The 18,722-nt window shown below is 37.8% G+C and overlaps 1 protein-coding gene across 2 annotated transcripts in view; it reads right to left on the bottom strand.

Moving 5' to 3' along the window:
* Nucleotides 1–18,428, bottom strand: part of LOC128640180 (uncharacterized) — a 68,760-nt gene extending 50,332 nt beyond the window's left edge. Inside the window, exons 1-2 of one of the 2 annotated variants that reach the window (XM_053692555.1) lie at nucleotides 17,501–18,426; nucleotides 16,320–16,461 (exon numbers count right to left, since the gene is read on the bottom strand). The gene's annotated coding sequence lies outside the window, so the exon portion shown is untranslated. Of the gene's footprint in view, nucleotides 1–16,319; nucleotides 16,462–17,500 lie in introns of both variants that reach the window. The other variant, XM_053692556.1, reaches the window with a different exon arrangement.
* Nucleotides 18,429–18,722: the final 294 nt, after the last annotated feature.

Consider the following 18,722-nt stretch of genomic DNA (forward strand, 5'->3'; position numbering starts at 1 on the left):
ACAATCCCTTCTCCAATCCTTCTTGGAGAAAAGATAATATCCTGGGAATCCTGACTTTACTCAATGAGTAACCCTTGGATTCACACCAATGAAGATATTTACACCATATCTTATGATAGATTTTCCTGGTGACAGGCTTTCGAGCCTGAATTAAGGTATCAATGACCGACTCGGAGAAACCACGTTTTGATAAAATCAAGCGTTCAATCTCCAAGCAGTCAGACGCAGAGAAATTAGATTTGGATGGTTGAAAGGACCCTGAAGTAGAAGGTCCTGCCTCAGCGGTAGAGTCCATGGTGGAAGGGATGACATGTTTAACAGACTAGAAATGAGACCAGCAAGCTTGGAAAACACTTTAATTAATGTGAAAAAGCAGATTATAAAAAACGGTACTGTGCCAAACACAAAAACTGCAAAACAGTGAAAAAAGCAGTTAACTTTATGAAATTTTTACAGTGTGTATAACAGACTAAAATAGCATTGCACCCACTTGCAAATGGATGATTAACCCCTCAGGCTCAAAAACTAAGCAAAAAAACGGTAAAACCGTTATAACAGTCACAAGCAAACTGCCACAGCTCTACTGTGGCTCCTACCTTCCCATAAAACGACTTTTGTAGGCACAAAAACCCTTTACAGAGGTCCAATATGTCAGGGGACTCCTTCAGGGAAGCTGGATGTCTCAGAATGTAAAAACAACTGTGCAATTGGAGCGCGAAAATAGGCCCCTCCCACCACGCACAAGTGAAAGAGCCATAAATAACTACTCCTAGGAGAAATCTAGTCAGCCATGTGGAAAACTAGGCCCCAAATAAAGATTTATCACCCTCAGTAAAAAAACATTCTTTATATATATATGCAGACATTTTACATACTAAGCCATAATAGAAAGTAATATGAATATTACCCTTTACTGCAAGCATGATGCCAGTCGTTTATTAAATCACTGCAATCAGGCTTACCTTAAATATATCAGGCACTGTCAGCATTTTCTAGTTCTTATCCTCTAGAAAAAAATATACTGAACATACCTCAGGGCAGTTAATTCTGCAGGCCGTTCCCCCAGCTGAAGTTTCCCCATACTCTTCAGTTATGTGTGAGAACAGCAGTGGACCTTGGTTACAACCTGCTAAGATCATCAAAAACCTCAGGCAAAACTCTTCTTCTAAGTTCTGCCTGAGGTAAAAAAAACAGTACAACGCCGGTACCGTTTAAAAATAACAAACTTTTGATTGAAGATAAACTACACTAATTCACCACATCTCTCTTGATACTTCCCTAGTCAAGAGCTGCAAGAGAATGACTGGGGGTGGCAGTTAGGGGAGGAGCTATATAGACAGCTCTGCTGTGGGTGATCCTCTTGCAGCTTCCTGTTGGGAAGGAGAATATCCCACAAGTAATGGATGAATCCGTGGACTGGATACACCTTACAAGAGAAAATGCTATTATAAATGAAGGTAAATAAACAACTTTGGGTCCCTTTAAAAATGTGATGATGGAAACTTTTTGGAGATTGAATCAATAAGTCATGCTTCTTATATATCGTGGTCTAAAAATAGCTGAAGAGTATATGTGTATTTAATAAGATTAGTTTTTGGTTTCTAATACACAAAAAATAAATTAAAAATGTTATGTAACAGTTGGGAAATTACTAAAATGTATGGAAATATATTTGCTTTACATAGACTATTCTATAGTGCAGGATTATTCAGCACAATGATCTGTACCTCTTTACTATTCTATAATTCTCCTCCATAACTCCCAATTGATAAAACACATCAGACTATGTTATTCTGTAGCATATTGCTCTGGTCCTCTCTGTATTTAAAGGGACAGTCTAGACACAATACATAATTTTGATTACTTATTGTCACATACCAGAGAAGTATCCTGCAACTGGTCCAACATCTATAAACTTGTAAGAAGTAAATGAAACATTTAAATATTCATTGCTTGTTAGGAGATGAAAATTGCCACTAAACTCCCCCCACCTATTGCATGTATATTTTGGAATGTTAAGTTTCTCCAATCAAGATCGACTAAATACAGTTTCCTACTCGGACATGCAGATTTGTGCATGTGTAATTTGTAATAGCTAACTGAAAAATATTACACGTGCACTGCTAAAATGTCATACAAGAAAACAGCTAACAGAGAGCAACATTTACACTTTCAAAGTATTTTTTTTTAAGTCTGAAAATGTTCAGTAAAAGCTGCTCAAATTTATATTGAAACTAATACTGCAGTACTGATTTTGTGCGCGCTACTAATCCTGCCTCTGCTCTACTGGTGAAGAGTGACATGTCTCTGCAAGCACAACAAGAATATGTTGGTTTATTCAGGCCAGGAACAGGAGTTTAAAAACAAACATAAAAACACTCCACAAAAATAATGAACAATCTGTGTATGTGAGAGTGATAGCTGGGTCACACAATGCCCTGCTTAAAGGGACAGTCTACTCCAGAATTTGTATTATTTAAAAAGATAGATATTTAGATAGATAGTTATTTTAATTCTCTTGACGGGCTTGCATTTTAGCCAGTGCTGACTCATAAATAACTCCACAGCCCAGAGGCAGAACTTTTCTTCACTTTCTGCAATGAGATTTTTTTTATATGAAAAAATTTCTGCAGGTCATTTTGAAATAAAATAACATTTTAAATTAGGCAGTTGTACTAAAGCACCAGCTAAATTGCAATGTGATTAACAGGAGAGTAAAGGAGTTGAAAATTGCTTTGCAAATTAGCTGCAGACAACAAAAAATAAGTTTTGAAAATGTCTAAAAAATAAATCTTTTCTCTTAGCCTAACATCACAAGGAAGAAATTTAGTAGTAAAAAAAGGTGCATTGCTCATAAGAACATCTTACATTCAGAAGTCACAGCTTTGCAGACTGGGAAAGGCTTGTAGCGAGGTTAAAAAAATCCCTGAGACCAGTCACTGCTGCGTTTATTTGACTGTTCTTTTCAAACAGCACTTTGCTCTGGATGCACTGTGTTAAGGAAAACTTACACAATGCAGCCAGAGCGAAAAACTGTTTGAAATAAACAGTCTAATGTGATGCAAAGTGAAAGTGCTAACAGCTCCTGCATGGGTCCCATTCTTTCTGCAGACATGCTGCATTTTCTGCAATGACACCTCAGACCACAGCATGTTCTGCCTTGGGGCTCCACAGGAGTGAGCACAATGTGATCTATATGGCACACATGAACTAGTGCTGTCTAGCTGTGAAAAACCAAAATGCCCCGAGATAAGTAGCGGCCTTCAAGGGATTAGACATTAGTATATGAGCCTACCTAGGTTTAGCGTTAAACAAAGATTACCAAACTATCAAAGCAAATTTGATGATAAATGTAAATTGAATAGTTTAAAATTGTATACCCTATCTGAATCATGACAGTTTAATTTCGACTAGACTGTGCCTTTAACAGCACTACCGTAACTCCACTGTTGATCCCATGATGTATATTTTTCACAACTGAGTAATTTTACCCCTTGCCTGCCAGTAACATACACAATAATTGTACTTCTTGGGCTCACAGTAACATGTAAACAGAAGTGATTTTATACCCTTCATTGCTCCTCACTTCTTTCTACTACATATTTGTATTGTATTCAGGCATGGGAAACCTCTTATATTAAGCTAAACACCCAGGGACATTCAAATAAATTTTTATTACGATTTTACTGGACATCTTGCTAAAATACTAGACTGTCCAGTTGAATACTGAACACCTGGAAACCCTAATAATGACACTATTTATGGGGCCCATATCTTGCAAAAACAGTCTACTTATATAAATGCATACTATTATGTATGATTGGTCCCTGGTCCGCCAATTAAGAAAATACATCATTGTGCCATCGCAGTTAAAAAGTTTGGAATCCATTTCTAAGAACTGTAACAAGAATGAGCCGGAGTAACAGGTTATACACTAAACTCAATATACAGTCTATGGAAATTGATTTGAACATTTATTTTTTCTAGTTTATTATATTTAAAAATAGGATAGATACTTGCTGATCTCCGTTATATGATATAATAATTTGTTTCTGTAACAAAAATAAATCATTAAATAAAATAATTAAATTGGTCTAAAATGGAAACAGGTGGTTAAGAATTGTTGCCCAAAATGTTCCTTAATTAATCCGGATTTTATGTGGTCATGCCCCAGGAATTTAACATTTTGGGGCAAGGTCTCATATATTCTCTCAAAAAATCTAAATATTAATTTCATTTTAAATAGTCAAAATGTAATATTTTTTGACGAGTTAGACTTTGGGAGGAATCAGACTAACCTAATTATTACTTTGAAAATACTAGCTAGTAAGAATATCTTTAAATTATGGATTGAGAATAAAGCCCCCTCTAGTAAACAACTAAAATATGATATTTTACATCAATTAATAATAGAGAGATATGACATCAAAATGCAGAAAGGAAAACAGTGTATTTTAAGGGTAAATGGAAAGCCTTCTTGAAAACTCTAGAATCTACCCAACAATATAATATACTTGGACATGAATTATTTAACTATTTTGCGATATCTTCGATTAGGAGGTATAATTGGGATTGCTTTGTCGTGTTAAGCTTAATAAAAATGTAAAAAAAAAAGTTATAAATTTATTTGGTGATATATTGTAATAAAATCTTTATCTTTATAATTATGTATATTTCAATCATACAGTATGTGAATTGTTATTTAATTTTCTTAATAAAATAAAAAATAAAAAATTGCTCTCCATTTAACTTACCTGTACGTACAATAAGTACTTCTTAAAAGTACATTAAAGTCAAAATCAAACTTTCATTAGTCAGACAGACGATTCAGTTAAAAGGATATTAAACGGTGCTCCTTTGGTAAAAGTAACTCAAAGTAAACATAGAAAGAAACAAATGGTGTAAAAAGACAAAATAAAGGCAAAATAAATTACTTGTCTTCTTGCAAAATGAGCACAAAATTCATAGTGTAGCCTGTAGTCAGGATGATAAGAGGGCAGATTTTGGCAACTTAGGTTGAATTCTGCCTGTTCTGAGCATGGGAAGATCTGACTTTATCTAGTATTCATTTAATAGTAAACCAGCTCATGTTACTCTAGACGTTTTATGACATCAAGCTAGATGAACCTTCCTGTAGAGACCCCAGCCTTCTTATAGGGCTGTGACAGGAAGTAATGGGCACTACAAATTAAAAAAAAAAAAAAAAAAAAGGTAAAATCTATTTAAAATTATGAATAATACATTTTGAAATTATTTCTATTAAGTATATGCCACTGTTTGTTTGTTTTTTTTTTTAAATTACAACAATGAAACAGAATGTTTCATATCCCTTTAACAAGGCATACTAAGAGAAGTATTTTTTTAAACTGTAGCTCCTTTAAATGAGAACATACCAAGATAGGTTTAGGAGTGTGGATTTGTTGAGCATATAATGTTATACATATAAAAGGAAACATGCACACATCTGAGCCAACCTAGCTATGCTCTTCAACAAAGGGTACCAGGAAGAAAAATAAAAAAAATAAAAATTTCCTTTTTTTTCTATTTTTTTTTTTTTAAATTTAGTTCTAGCTCCATATTTAATTTTTACTTTCATTTCACTTTAATTCCACCATTCTATAGGATACAGAAAACCAAACTTTAAACTGTATATGACACAGTTATTTAACCTTTTAAATCCGTTATGCCGTTCTATTCCGTCATAATTAGACTGGGCTTTAAAGCCGTTATGACGGAATAGAACGTCATAACTAACGGCTGTCCTGAAGCCTTCTGTGCTTCAAGGATTTAATCGCAGTCTGGAGGGCGTTCCTAGGATTGTAGGGACGCCCCCCAGATGCGATCCAATAATTGAAATCTCGCGATCGTATGCACGATCGCGTAGTTTCAATTTGTCTACATCGGAACAGTTGTTCCGATGTAGGCACTTTAACCCTGTCACGAAAGGGTTAAACTTGTAAAACATTGTTTACAATTATATAGCAGTGGGAATAAAAACGGACAGCTTCAGATTTGAATTATACATAAATGTCATAGTAACGGGAACATTTTCTTTATATTAATAGTTCTGTGTAGGATATATGCCCACTATTTATAGCATGCCTGACATTTACAGCTGACATTCACAAGCTGCAAACAGAATCACAAGAATTTTACGCTTCATTTGATACTAAGTATTTAAGAAACACAAAATTGTCTTTCATGTGCTTAGCGAAGCGATGCTGTTTCAAAGAGAAACTTGGTACCATCTGCATAACTACAACTGTGTGATATAGATTAGCTATACGAAAATATTTGAAGTCAATGTTTAACACTTTCCTGGTTTAATTAATTGTTTCTAGGGCAGAGGTTTTTAAAGTGTGAGGTGCGCCTCCCTAGGGGGTGCTAGAGCATATAAAGGGAGGCGCAGGAGCAATGACAATTTGCACTATCCAATGGAAACTACAAGCAGTCGCTCATCTGGCAAAACAGAGGGCTAGATTACAAGTCGAGCGCTAAATTATTGCACAGCCGTAAACAGGGAAATTTGCCCATTTGCGAACGCGAGATAATTAATTAGCCATTACAAGTGGCTGGTTATTGCTACCGCGAGTTTGCGGTAGCAATTAGCGCTTATACAATTAACCAGAGATAAGATCTCTGGTTTATTTTATAAATATGCCCCAAATGGCCCCAAAATATAGTCTAGCGTATTTTATTAAAAAATAAAGATAGCAGCATCTTTATTTTTTAATAAAATAACTGCACCAGACAGTATTTTGGGGCTGAAGTTGTTGAGAGTCGGGTGTTAGAAAAAAAAAAAAACAGCAATGAAAAGCGCCTTTACATTGTGGTCTATGGGAACTGTGTGTTCACTGTAAATATATGTGTATATATATATATATATATATATATATATATACACATACATACACACACACACACAGTATATTCATATATATTTATATTTGCTGACGGCATCAGAACGAGGCTCCCATAGGAGCCCATGGAAGTGCACTCTTGTGAGCGCAATGCTTCCCAGCAATGCGAACACTAGGTCACGTTTCCATTACTGTAAACTTCTAATACCAGAGCACTGTGCGCTAATATTACACAATGGAGCGCAAATAACGCTTTCATGAAAGCGATATTTAGCGCTCCACTTGTAATCTGGCTCAGAATGTTTCTTAAGAGCCGACAATGACACTTCCCATTTTGTGTTGGAATAAGGTAAAGGGCCGCATGCACTGAGGTCAAAATCACTCAGAGACGGTTTTGTGTTTATGGTCTTGATAAGTAACTTGTGTTTAACACAGGAGTAACAAAGTGCAAATTGAAACGTGAGTGATGCTCTCTTTTGGTTGAGCAGAATCAGCTTTTGAGAGTCAGATGTAAATTTCCCACATTAAAAATAAAAATAAATATTACAATTTTCTTTAAAGAGGAAAAAAAGTGACAGCTATTATAGGGGGAGGGGCACTGTCTTGTAGAATGTCATCACAGGGGAGGCCACCGCCTAAGACTTTGAAAACCCCCGATCTAGGTTGTACAGATATCTACACAATAGTCACACTTTGAAGAGCACTTTATAGCAAGAATTAGATTCTCAATAGCTATAGATTTTGTTTTCCCACACACATATAATACCATACCTCAGATTATATATATATATTAGATGGATAGATAGATAGATAGATAGAGAAGCCAGGCCTAATACACACTAAGCCTGAGTGTTTGATAAAACAAAACAAAATTCATGCAAGAGTTAAAGTTCTTACTTATTATTTGTGGGGGGGGGGGGCGGGTGAGCACTGAGTTTCCATAAAGAGAGATATTACCCCTCTTAAAAAAAAAATGTGAAGCTTACTCCAGGGTTTAAGTGTTGAATTACCAATAAATGGGTGTAAATGTCTAAATGAAACCTCACGATTATGCAGTCTTAAACAACTTTCCAATACGCTATTATAAAATTGACTGTTCTCTTAGTATCGTTTGTTGAAGGTTTCTAACAATTCTATACATTGTTACAAACACCGCTGCCATAGAGTACTCAGGAAATGTGCTCCTAATAGCTGGTTCTGCTCTTTTATAAAAAGGATTCCAGAATAATATAGTAAATGTAATACAAGAAGGAAATTCAAAAGTCGTTTAAAATGACGTACTGTTTCCAAATCGCAAAGGTTTAATTTTGACTTTCATGCCCCTTTGTAGAGAGCTAAATGCAGAAATGTCTACTTTTTTGTGTCTGTTTTTTGCCATTTTAAAAAGATCCCTAAAAATGCCCTTAACTATTTAGCTGCAATGCAATGAACTGCAACCAAATGATAAAGACAACTAGAACTTTCTAGGTATAATTAGTTTTCACATAAACAAGAGGTATAGTTTTTGAATGAACTCTACTATAGGACTACTAAAATTGACTGCTTTGTAAATTATTTCAACCTGTGAACTTGAACAGTGAAGTATATTGCAATTTGCAGAAGTACACTGTCACTCTCACAAACATAGGCAGATGTTTGGTCCGTCAGACGCATTAGATATGGGTTAACAAAAGCTATGTCCATGTACAGAATATCTTAAATAAAGATGCACAGGTTACTTTTTATTTCAATTTTCAAACATCTATATTTCCTTTAAAAAAAAAAAAAGTTTTTACCGGTGTGAAAAGAATGATCTATGCTACTATAGTCTAAATAAGTCCATAATTAGAAGACACATGGGTCCTGTTGACGAGTGGAGAGGTTTATCGCAGGGTTTTTCCGGTCGTCAGGTTAAGTGCTGGTATTACGAGTTGAAAGTAAACGCGATCGCTTGAGCACAATTGCAATTTACGCTAGATTACCCAGACTTTAGAGCGTTGGTTAATTGTTTCGCGAAACACATCAAAAATACATTACAAAAGTAAACTTACACTCATAATAACACTGTCTAATAAAAATTATTCACAAAAAATATTGCACACAATAGTTATAAGGGCTCAAAAGATATGAAATCTCAAAAAACAGAATTTATGTTTACCTGATAAATTACTTTCTCCAACGGTGTGTCCGGTCCACGGCGTCATCCTTACTTGTGGGATATTCTCTTCCCCAACAGGAAATGGCAAAGAGCCCAGCAAAGCTGGTCACATGATCCCTCCTAGGCTCCGCCTACCCCAGTCATTCGACCGACGTTAAGGAGGAATATTTGCATAGGAGAAACCATATGTTACCGTGGTGACTGTAGTTAAAGAAAATAAATTATCAGACCTGATTAAAAAAACCAGGGCGGGCCGTGGGCCCGACACACCGTTGGAGAAAGTAATTTATAAGGTAAACATAAATTCTGTTTTCTCCAACATAGGTGTGTCCGGTCCACGGCGTCATCCTTACTTGTGGGAACCAATACCAAAGCTTTAGGACACGGATGAAGGGAGGGAGCAAATCAGGTCACCTAAATGGAAGGCACCACGGCTTGCAAAACCTTTCTCCCAAAAATAGCCTCAGAAGAAGCAAAAGTATCAAATTTGTAAAATTTAGAAAAAGTGTGCAGTGAAGACCAAGTCGCTGCCTTACATATCTGATCAACAGAAGCCTCGTTCTTGAAGGCCCATGTGGAAGCCACAGCCCTAGTGGAGTGCGCTGTGATTCTTTCAGGAGGCTGCCGTCCGGCAGTCTCATAAGCCAATCGGATAATGCTTTTAATCCAGAAGGAGAGAGAGGTAGAAGTTGCTTTTTTGACCTCTCCGTTTACCAGAATAAACAACAAACAAAGACGAAGTTTGTCTGAAATCCTTAGTAGCTGCTAAGTAAAATTTGAGAGCACGAACTACATCCAAGTTGTGCAACAAACGTTCCTTCTTTGAAACTGGATTAGGACACAAAGAAGGCACAACTATCTCCTGGTTAATGTTTTTGTTAGAAACAACTTTTGGAAGAAAACCAGGTTTAGTACGCAAAACCACCTTATCTGCATGGAACACCAGATAAGGAGAAGAACACTGCAGAGCAGATAATTCTGAAACTCTTCTAGCAGAAGAAATTGCAACCAAAAACAAAACTTTCCAAGATAATAACTTAATATCAACGGAATGTAAGGGTTCAAACGGAACCCCCTGAAGAACTGAAAGAACTAGGTTGAGACTCCAAGGAGGAGTCAAAATTTTGTAAACAGGCTTGATTCTAACCAGAGCCTGAACAAAGGCTAGAACATCTGGCACAGCTGCCAGCTTTTTGTGAAGTAACACAGACAAGGCAGAAATCTGTCCCATCAAGGGACTTGCAGATAATCCTTTTTCCAATCCTTCTCGAAGGAAGGATAGACTCTTAGGAATCTTAACCTTGTCCCAAGGGAATCCTGCAGATTCACACCAACAGATATACCAAATTATGTGGTAATTTTTCTGGTTACAGGCTTTCAGGCCTGAACAAGAGTATTAATAACAGAATCTGAGAACCCTCGCTTTGATAAGATCAAGCGTTCAATCTCCAAGCAGTCAGCTGGAGTGGGTCGAACGGACCTAGAACAAGAAGGTCTCGTCTCAAAGGTAGCTTCCATGGTGGAGCCGATGACATATTCACCAGATCTGCATACCAAGTCCTGCGTGGCCACGCAGGAGCTATCAAAATCACCGACGCCCTCTCCTGATTGATCCTGGCTACCAGCCTGGGGATGAGAGGAAACGGCGGGAACACATAAGCTAGTTTGAAGGTCCAAGGTGCTACTAGTGCATCCACTAGAGCCGCCTTGGGATCCCTGGATCTGTACCCGTAGTAAGGAACTCTGAAGTTCTGACGAGAGGCCATCAGATCCATGTCTGGAATGCCCCACGGTTGAGTGACTTGGGCAAAGATTTCCGGATGGAGTTCCCACTCCCCCGGATGCAATGTCTGACGACTCAGAAAATCCGCTTCCCAATTTTCCACTCCTGGGATGTGGATAGCAGACAGGTGGCAGGAGTGAGACTCCGCCCCTAGAATGATTTTGGTCACTTCTTCCATCGCTAGGGAACTCCTTGTTCCCCCCTGATGGTTGATGTATGAACTTGGCCCTCGCTAGCTGAGGCCAAGCTTTGAGAGCATTGAATATCGCTCTCAGTTCCAGAATATTTATCGGTAGAAGAGATTCTACCCGAGACCAAAGACCCTGAGCTTTCAGGGATCCCCAGACCGCGCCCCAGCCCATCAGACTGGCGTCGGTCGTGACAATGACCCACTCTGGTCTGCGGAAGGTCATCCCTTGTGACAGGTTGTCCAGGGACAGCCACCAACGGAATGAGTCTCTGGTCCTCTGATTTACTTGTATCTTCGGAGACAAGTCTGAATAGTCCCCATTCCACTGACTGAGCATGAACAGTTGTAATGGTCTTAGATGAATGCGCACAAAAGGAACTATGTCCATTGCCGCTACCATCAAACCTATCACTTCCATGCACTGCGCTATGGAAGGAAGAGGAACGGAATGAAGTATCCGACAAGAGTCTAGAAGTTTTGTTTTTCTGGCTTCTGTCAGAAAAATCCTCATTTCTAAGGAGTCTATTATAGTTCCCAAGAAGGGAACCCTCGTTGACGGAGATAGAGAACTCTTTTCCACGTTCACTTTCCATCCGTGAGATCTGAGAAAGGCCAGGACAATGTCCGTGTGAGCCTTTACTTGAGGAAGGGACGACGCTCGAATCAGAATGTCGTCCAAGTAAGGTACTACAGCAATGCCCCTTGGTCTTAGCACCGCCAGAAGGGACCCTAGTACCTATGAGAAAATCCTAGGAGCAGTGGCTAATCCGAAAGAAAACGCCACGAACTGGAAATGCTTGTCCAGGAATGCAAACCTTAGGAACCGATGATGTTCCTTGTGGATAGGAATATGTAGATACGCATCCTTGAAATCCACCTTGGTCATGAATTGACCTTCCTGTATGGAAGGAAGAAGTGTTCGAATGGTTTCCATCTTGAACGATGGAACCTTGAGAAACTTGTTCAAGATCTTGAGATCTAAGATTGGTCTGAACGTTCCCTCTTTTTTGGGAACTATGAACAGATTGGAGTAGAACCCCATCCCTTGTTCTCCTAATGGAACAGGATGAATCACTCCCATTTTTAGCAGGTCTTCTACCCAATGTAAGAATGCCTGTCTTCTTATGTGGTCTGAAGACAACTGAGACCTGTGGAACCTCCCCCTTGGAGGAAGCCCCTTGAACTCCAGAGAATAACCTTGGGAGACTATTTCTAGCGCCCAAGGATCCAGAACATCTCTTGCCCAAGCCTGAGCGAAGAGAGAGAGTCTGCCCCCCACCAGATCCGGTCCCGGATCGGGGGCCCGCATTTCATGCTGTCTTGGTAGCAGTGGCAGGTTTCCTGGCCTGCTTTCCTTTGTTCCAGCCTTGCATAGGTCTCCAGGCTGGATTGGCTTGAGAAGTATTACCTTCCTGCTTAGAGGACGTAGCCCTTGGGGCTGATCCGTTTCTGCGAAAGGGACGAAACTTAGGTTTATTTTTGGTCTTGAAAAGACCTATCCTGAGGAAGGGCGTGGCCCTTGCCCCCAGTGATATCAGAGATAATCTCTTTCAAGTCAGGGCCAAAGAGTGTTTTCCCCTTGAAAGGAATGTCAAGCAATTTGTTCTTGGAAGACGCATCCGCTGCCCAAGATTTTAACCAAAGCGCTCTGCGCCACAATAGCAAACCCAGAATTTTTTCGCCGCTAACCTAGCCAATTGCAAGGTGGCGTCTAGGGTGAAAGAATTAGCCAATTTAAGAGCACGAATTCTGTCCATAATCTCCTCATAAGAAGAAGAATTACTAATAATCGCCTTTCCTAGCTCATCAAACTAGAAACACGCGGCTGCAGTGACAGGGACAATGCATGCAATTGGTTGTAGAAGGGAACCTTGCTGAACAAACATCTTTTTTAGCAGACCTTCTAATTTTTTATCCATAGGATCTTGGAAAGCACAACTATCTTCTATGGGTATAGTGGCGCGCTTGTGTAGAGTAGAAACCGCCCCCTCGACCTTGGGGACTGTCTGCCATCAGTCCTTTCTGGGGTCGACTATAGGAAAACAATTTTTTTAAATATGGGGGGAGGTACTAAAGGAATACCGGGCCTGTCCCATTCTTTACTAACAATGTACGCCACCCGCTTGGATATAGGAAAAGCTTCGGGGGGCCCCGGGGCCTCTAAGAACTTTTCCATTTTACATAGTGGTTCTGGAATGACCAGATAATCACAATCATCCAAATTGGATAACACCTCCTTAAGCAGAGCGCGGAGATGTTCCAACTTAAATTTAAAAGTAATCACATCAGGTTCAGCTTGTTGAGAAATGTTTCCTGAATCTGAAATTTCTCCCTCAGACAAAACCTCCCTGGCCCCCTCAGACTGGTGTAGGGGCCCTTCAGAAACCATATCATCAGCGTTCTCATGCTCTACAGAATTTTCTAAAACAGAGCACTCGCGCTTTCGCTGATAAGTGGGCATATTGGCTAAAATGTTTTTGATAGAATTATCCATTACAGCCGTTAAATGTTGCATAGTAAGGAGTATTGGCGCACTAGATGTACTAGGGGCCTCCTGTATGGGCAAGACTGGTGTAGACGAAGGAGGGGATGATGCAATACCATGCTTACTCCCCTCACTTGAGGAATCATCTTGGGCATCATTTTTACTAAATATTTTTATGACATAAAATACATATAGTTAAATGAGAAGGAACCTTGGTTTCCCCACAGTCAGAACACAATCTATCTGGTAGTTCAGACATGTTAAACAGGCATAAACTTGATAACAAAGCACAAAAAACGTTTTAAAATAAAACCGTTACTGTCACTTTAAATTTTAAACTAAACACACTTTATTACTGCAATTGCGAAAAAGTATGAAGGAATTGTTCAAAATTCACCAAAATTTCACCACAGTGTCTTAAAGCCTTAAAAGTATTGCACACCAAATTTGGAAGCTTTAACCCTTAAAATAACGGAACCGGAGCCGTTTTTATATTTAACCCCTTTACAGTCCCTGGAATCTGCTTTGCTGAGACCCAACCAAGCCCAAAGGGGAATACGATACCAAATGATGCCCTCAGAAAGACTTTTCTATGTATCAGAGCTCCACACACATGCAGCTGCATGCCATGCTGTCCTCAAAAACAAGTGCGCCATACCGGCGCGAAAATGAGGCTCTGACTATGATTAGGGAAAGCCCCTAAAGAATAAGGTGTCTAAAACAGTGCCTGCCGATATAATCATATCAAAATACCCAGAATAAATGCTTCCTCAAGGCTAAATATGTGTTAATAATGAATCGATTTAGCCCAGAAAAAGTCTACAGTCTTAATAAGCCCTTGTGAAGCCCTTATTTACTATCTTGATAAACATGGCTTACCGGATCCCATAGGGAAAATGACAGCTTCCAGCATTACATCGTCTTGTTAGAATGTGTCATACCTCAAGCAGTAAGAGACTGCACACTATTCCCCCAACTGAAGTTAATTGCTCTCAACAGTCCTGTGTGGAACAGCCATGGATTTTAGTTACGGTGCTAAAATCATTTTCCTCATACAAACAGAAATCTTCATCTCTTTTCTGTTTCTGAGTAAATAGTACATACCAGCACTATTTTAAAATAACAAACTCTTGATTGAATAATAAAAACTACAGTTAAACACTAAAAAACTCTAAGCCATCTCCGTGGAGATGTTGCCTGTACAACGGCAAAGAGAATGACTGGGGTAGGCGGAGCCTAGGAGGGATCATGTGACCAGCTTTGCTGGGCTCTTTGCCATTTCCTGTTGGGGAAGAGAATATCCCACAAGTAAGGATGACGCCGTGGACCGGACACACCTATGTTGGAGAAATAGGCAGGAAAGGGCTTTAACATTGAAATACATAAATATACATGTCTAATGATGTGTATATATATATATATATATATATATATATATATACACACACATATATATATATATATATATATATATATATATATATATATACATACACATATATACACATATATATACATATATACATATATACATATACACATATATATATATATACACACACATACATACATACACACACACACAGTCATATATAGAAGTGTATTTGAGCCCTTTGCAGTTAAGTAGATGAAAACATGAAAAAGCATATTTAAGCAATATTCATATTTAATAAAGTGTTATACTGTGTATTTACTGTACATATTTCACATGTTAATGTTTTGCACATAGCAGAATATGTTTTAAGTAATTCTAAATAGATATTCCTATATATATATATATCTGTATATAACTATACCTTTATATAATCATCTATATGTATAGGTATACATATATTTTGTACCAATAAAACATCTTGGATTTTTATAGAAATATGTATTTATGAATAAATAGAATATATTGTGCTATGTAAAGAACTTTGGAATATGAAATATTCAATATTTTCATGTTGGGTTAGCGCACATGAGAATATGCCATCGGGTTTCTGCGATAGTGGGGTGTTAGGTTCTTTTCCACTTTTTTCTCTCCGTTGACTTCTATAATGGAATAAGTGAACACGCCCACAATATTCTAACTTCGGCTTTTTGCGTTCATCGGGTTAGCGTGCAAGCGAAAACAGTTTATTTTCAAATCATAATACAAGTGCAACCCCGACGCACAAGAAGCTTACTTCAGCACAATTAACGCTCGAGCAGAGCGTTAATTAGCGCTCAACTTGTAATATGGCCCATAATCTTTTTGGCAGAGCATACCAGTACCCACATCTATGCATCAAGTCTCAATTGAGACTGCTGCATATACAATAAGATCAAATTAGTTCATTAGTATAACTTAAAAATGTAATACCTCATTATTTAAAAAAAAAAAAAAACACTCAAAATTAGAATTAAACCTCGTGCTGATCTAGTAATTAAAACAATATTTGTCCATCATGCTCACTAAATTAATGTTAGCTGTTTATTCTACTGTGCATACCTGAGCAACATCAAAATATACAATTTGAAACTTGATCTCTTTAGATCAGCTTGTTGTTTTCTTTTTTCTTCAAACAGAACTAAAACAACCGCATGCGCTCTGATATTTTTTTTATAAAGATGGGTAATGTAGTTTTTGCTGTAACTTTGTCTAGAAAGCCTTTTTTTAATGTTTTTTTTTTTTTTAATTAAAATCTTACCCCTAGTCCTGAACCGATTTACTCCATATTTAATTTGAGCCACATTTATAAACATTGTTAAAGCCAGCATTTAACACAGAATGTTTGTTTAAACAATAACTAACATACCTTAGCCAGACCTTATGTTTTCAAAGAAACCCAGCAAAGTTCTTTGTTTCCAAACTGTACAGTAAACAAATAGAAGAACCTTACATTGCAGCCTAGTAAAGCTCGTCCTTTCCTGAAATAGCCTTTAGCGTAAACAGCAGAAAGTTGGACAGAATTTTCAGCATCCTTCAGTGCTTCAGAGTAGAGCTTTAACTGTTCATAGCAGTAAGAACGATTAGCAAAAAATCTACAAAAAAAAGGTAACAAATCACAATAAAAAAATAAAAAATGCATGCACCTGTCAAGCAGACAAATAATACATCCATTCTAGCAAAACCACAGCTGGCTCTTAAAGGGACATTCTAGAATTAAAATAAAATACTCTATTTTCATTTATTGCACTGTGTGCGTTTAACTCCTGCAAAGTTGTGCTCCTGTACAATACTAGATAAGGATACAACTGAGCCATTCAGAACCAGGCATACATCTGTACGCTCCAACCAATAACCAAATTCTCTTCTGGAGTAGAAACCGGTGTTCCAGGAGTGCAACTTTGAATATCTGTTTAACCCCTTTTGAAGGAGTAAAATGCATAATAAGAGAGCATTTATTTACAAATAAAATAATCTAACAAGATAAAAAATAAAATGTGTTTCTGCCATACTCAGATTAGCTATTAATTAATGGAAAAATGAGGAAATCTAACATACCCTAACACTTTGGGCCAAATTACAAGTGTAGCGTTATTTAAAACTGCGCTAACAGTAAGCTTTTTGAGCACGTAGTGTTGCGCTCATATTATAAAGTTGAAAGTAAACTGGTTTCACTTGCTAAACCGATGAGCGTAAAAAGCCTAACTTACAATGTCGCACACTTGATAACGTATTACCTCATAGAAGTCAATGGAGAAAAAAAATTACAAAAAAAACCCTACTCGTGTACAAACCCGATAACATATTCTCAAGTGCAGTAACCCAACGTGAAAATATTCCCATTCCAATGTTTTTCACATAGCAGAATATGTTCGATTTACTCACAAATACATATATCTGAGGGTATTTTGGTAAAAAAAAATATATATAATATATATATATTTAATTTTGACTTTACTGTCCCTTTAAACTATGGCTTTATATCGTATATTTACATATAAACACACAAAAATATATCTATACATACAATTATATACATATACACAGTACAGCAACATCCATAAACACACAAAAATCCTTTGCTATTGGGTTTGGTTCTGCTGAAGCAGATTTATAAAACTCAAACATACACACCTGTAATCTTTAGGGTCTAGTCGAATAGCTTCACTAAAAAACTCTACTGCCTTGGCATAATTTCCATTCTCCACTAAGTCAACACCTCTTTCTGAAAGACAAGAAAAATACAAAATACTATTAAATACGTTCCCCACTAGTTACATGTATCTATTGATCTAATTTATATTATCACACACACACACATATATATACATATATATATATAGTTCTATTTTTCTAACCATACACAGATGGTTATATATTGAATTATTCACCTTATTCAAAGGATTATTGATGCAGACCCTCAAAGTAACTTTTTTAAAACTTAAAGAGAGAAAGTATGGTCTGATTTTATGGTATGATTTTCCAAAAAGTAAGGAAAAACAGCAATCTTTTAGCATTAAATCACAAGTTCTTTTATTATCCATATAAATGCATCCCTTTAAGACTTATAGCATACTGCAATAGGCACATATCGTCCATTGCTCATATCGGATTGTTAACCTCAATTATTCCTGGCAAGGTTAGTTCATCATCCAGAAAAAGGACAAAATACATTATGATTGTCCATCCTGTATGTCTTGCAAAACAAAGCAGTTATATTCAAACTGTATCGAGCCAACTCCACAGCTCCCTTAAATGCCCTATAATCAATCAGAGGTCAAACTGCACCCGCTAAACCTCCTCCTCTTACCGAATCTGTGGAAATTGCTAACGGTTATTTGGATCATCAGTAGCATAAGCCTCCAAGACGCATCGGTCTCATGGTGAACAGTCTTCCTGCTTCTCACACATACAGGTTTTTCCAGTGTGCTCTTGGGTCTGACCTCACAACCCTCTGCTCACTGCAACCAGGTGTAGCTTTCCAAGCAGAATTGTGATGCAATCCAGGGGAGTTCGGTGTCCATTTTAGGACATCCTTGCTCCCTCCTCCAATACTCCCTCCTTTAAAACTCCATGCTCCCTCCTGCAAAACTCCCTCCTTCCTCCCCCCTCCTGTAAAACTCCCTCCTCCCTCCTTTAAAACTCCATGCTCCCTCCTGCAAAACTCCCTCCTCCATCCTCTAAAACACTCTCTCTCTCTCTCTAACTCTCTCTCTCTCTCTCTAACTCACTCACTCTCTCTCTAACTCACTCACTCTCTCTCTAACTCACTCACTCTCTCTCTAACTCACTCACTCTCTCTCTAACTCACTCACTCTCTCTCTAACTCACTCACTCTCTCTCTAACTCACTCACT

The sequence above is a fragment of the Bombina bombina genome, chromosome 9 (genome assembly GCF_027579735.1).
Source record: "Bombina bombina isolate aBomBom1 chromosome 9, aBomBom1.pri, whole genome shotgun sequence".
Taxonomy (NCBI): domain Eukaryota; kingdom Metazoa; phylum Chordata; class Amphibia; order Anura; family Bombinatoridae; genus Bombina; species Bombina bombina.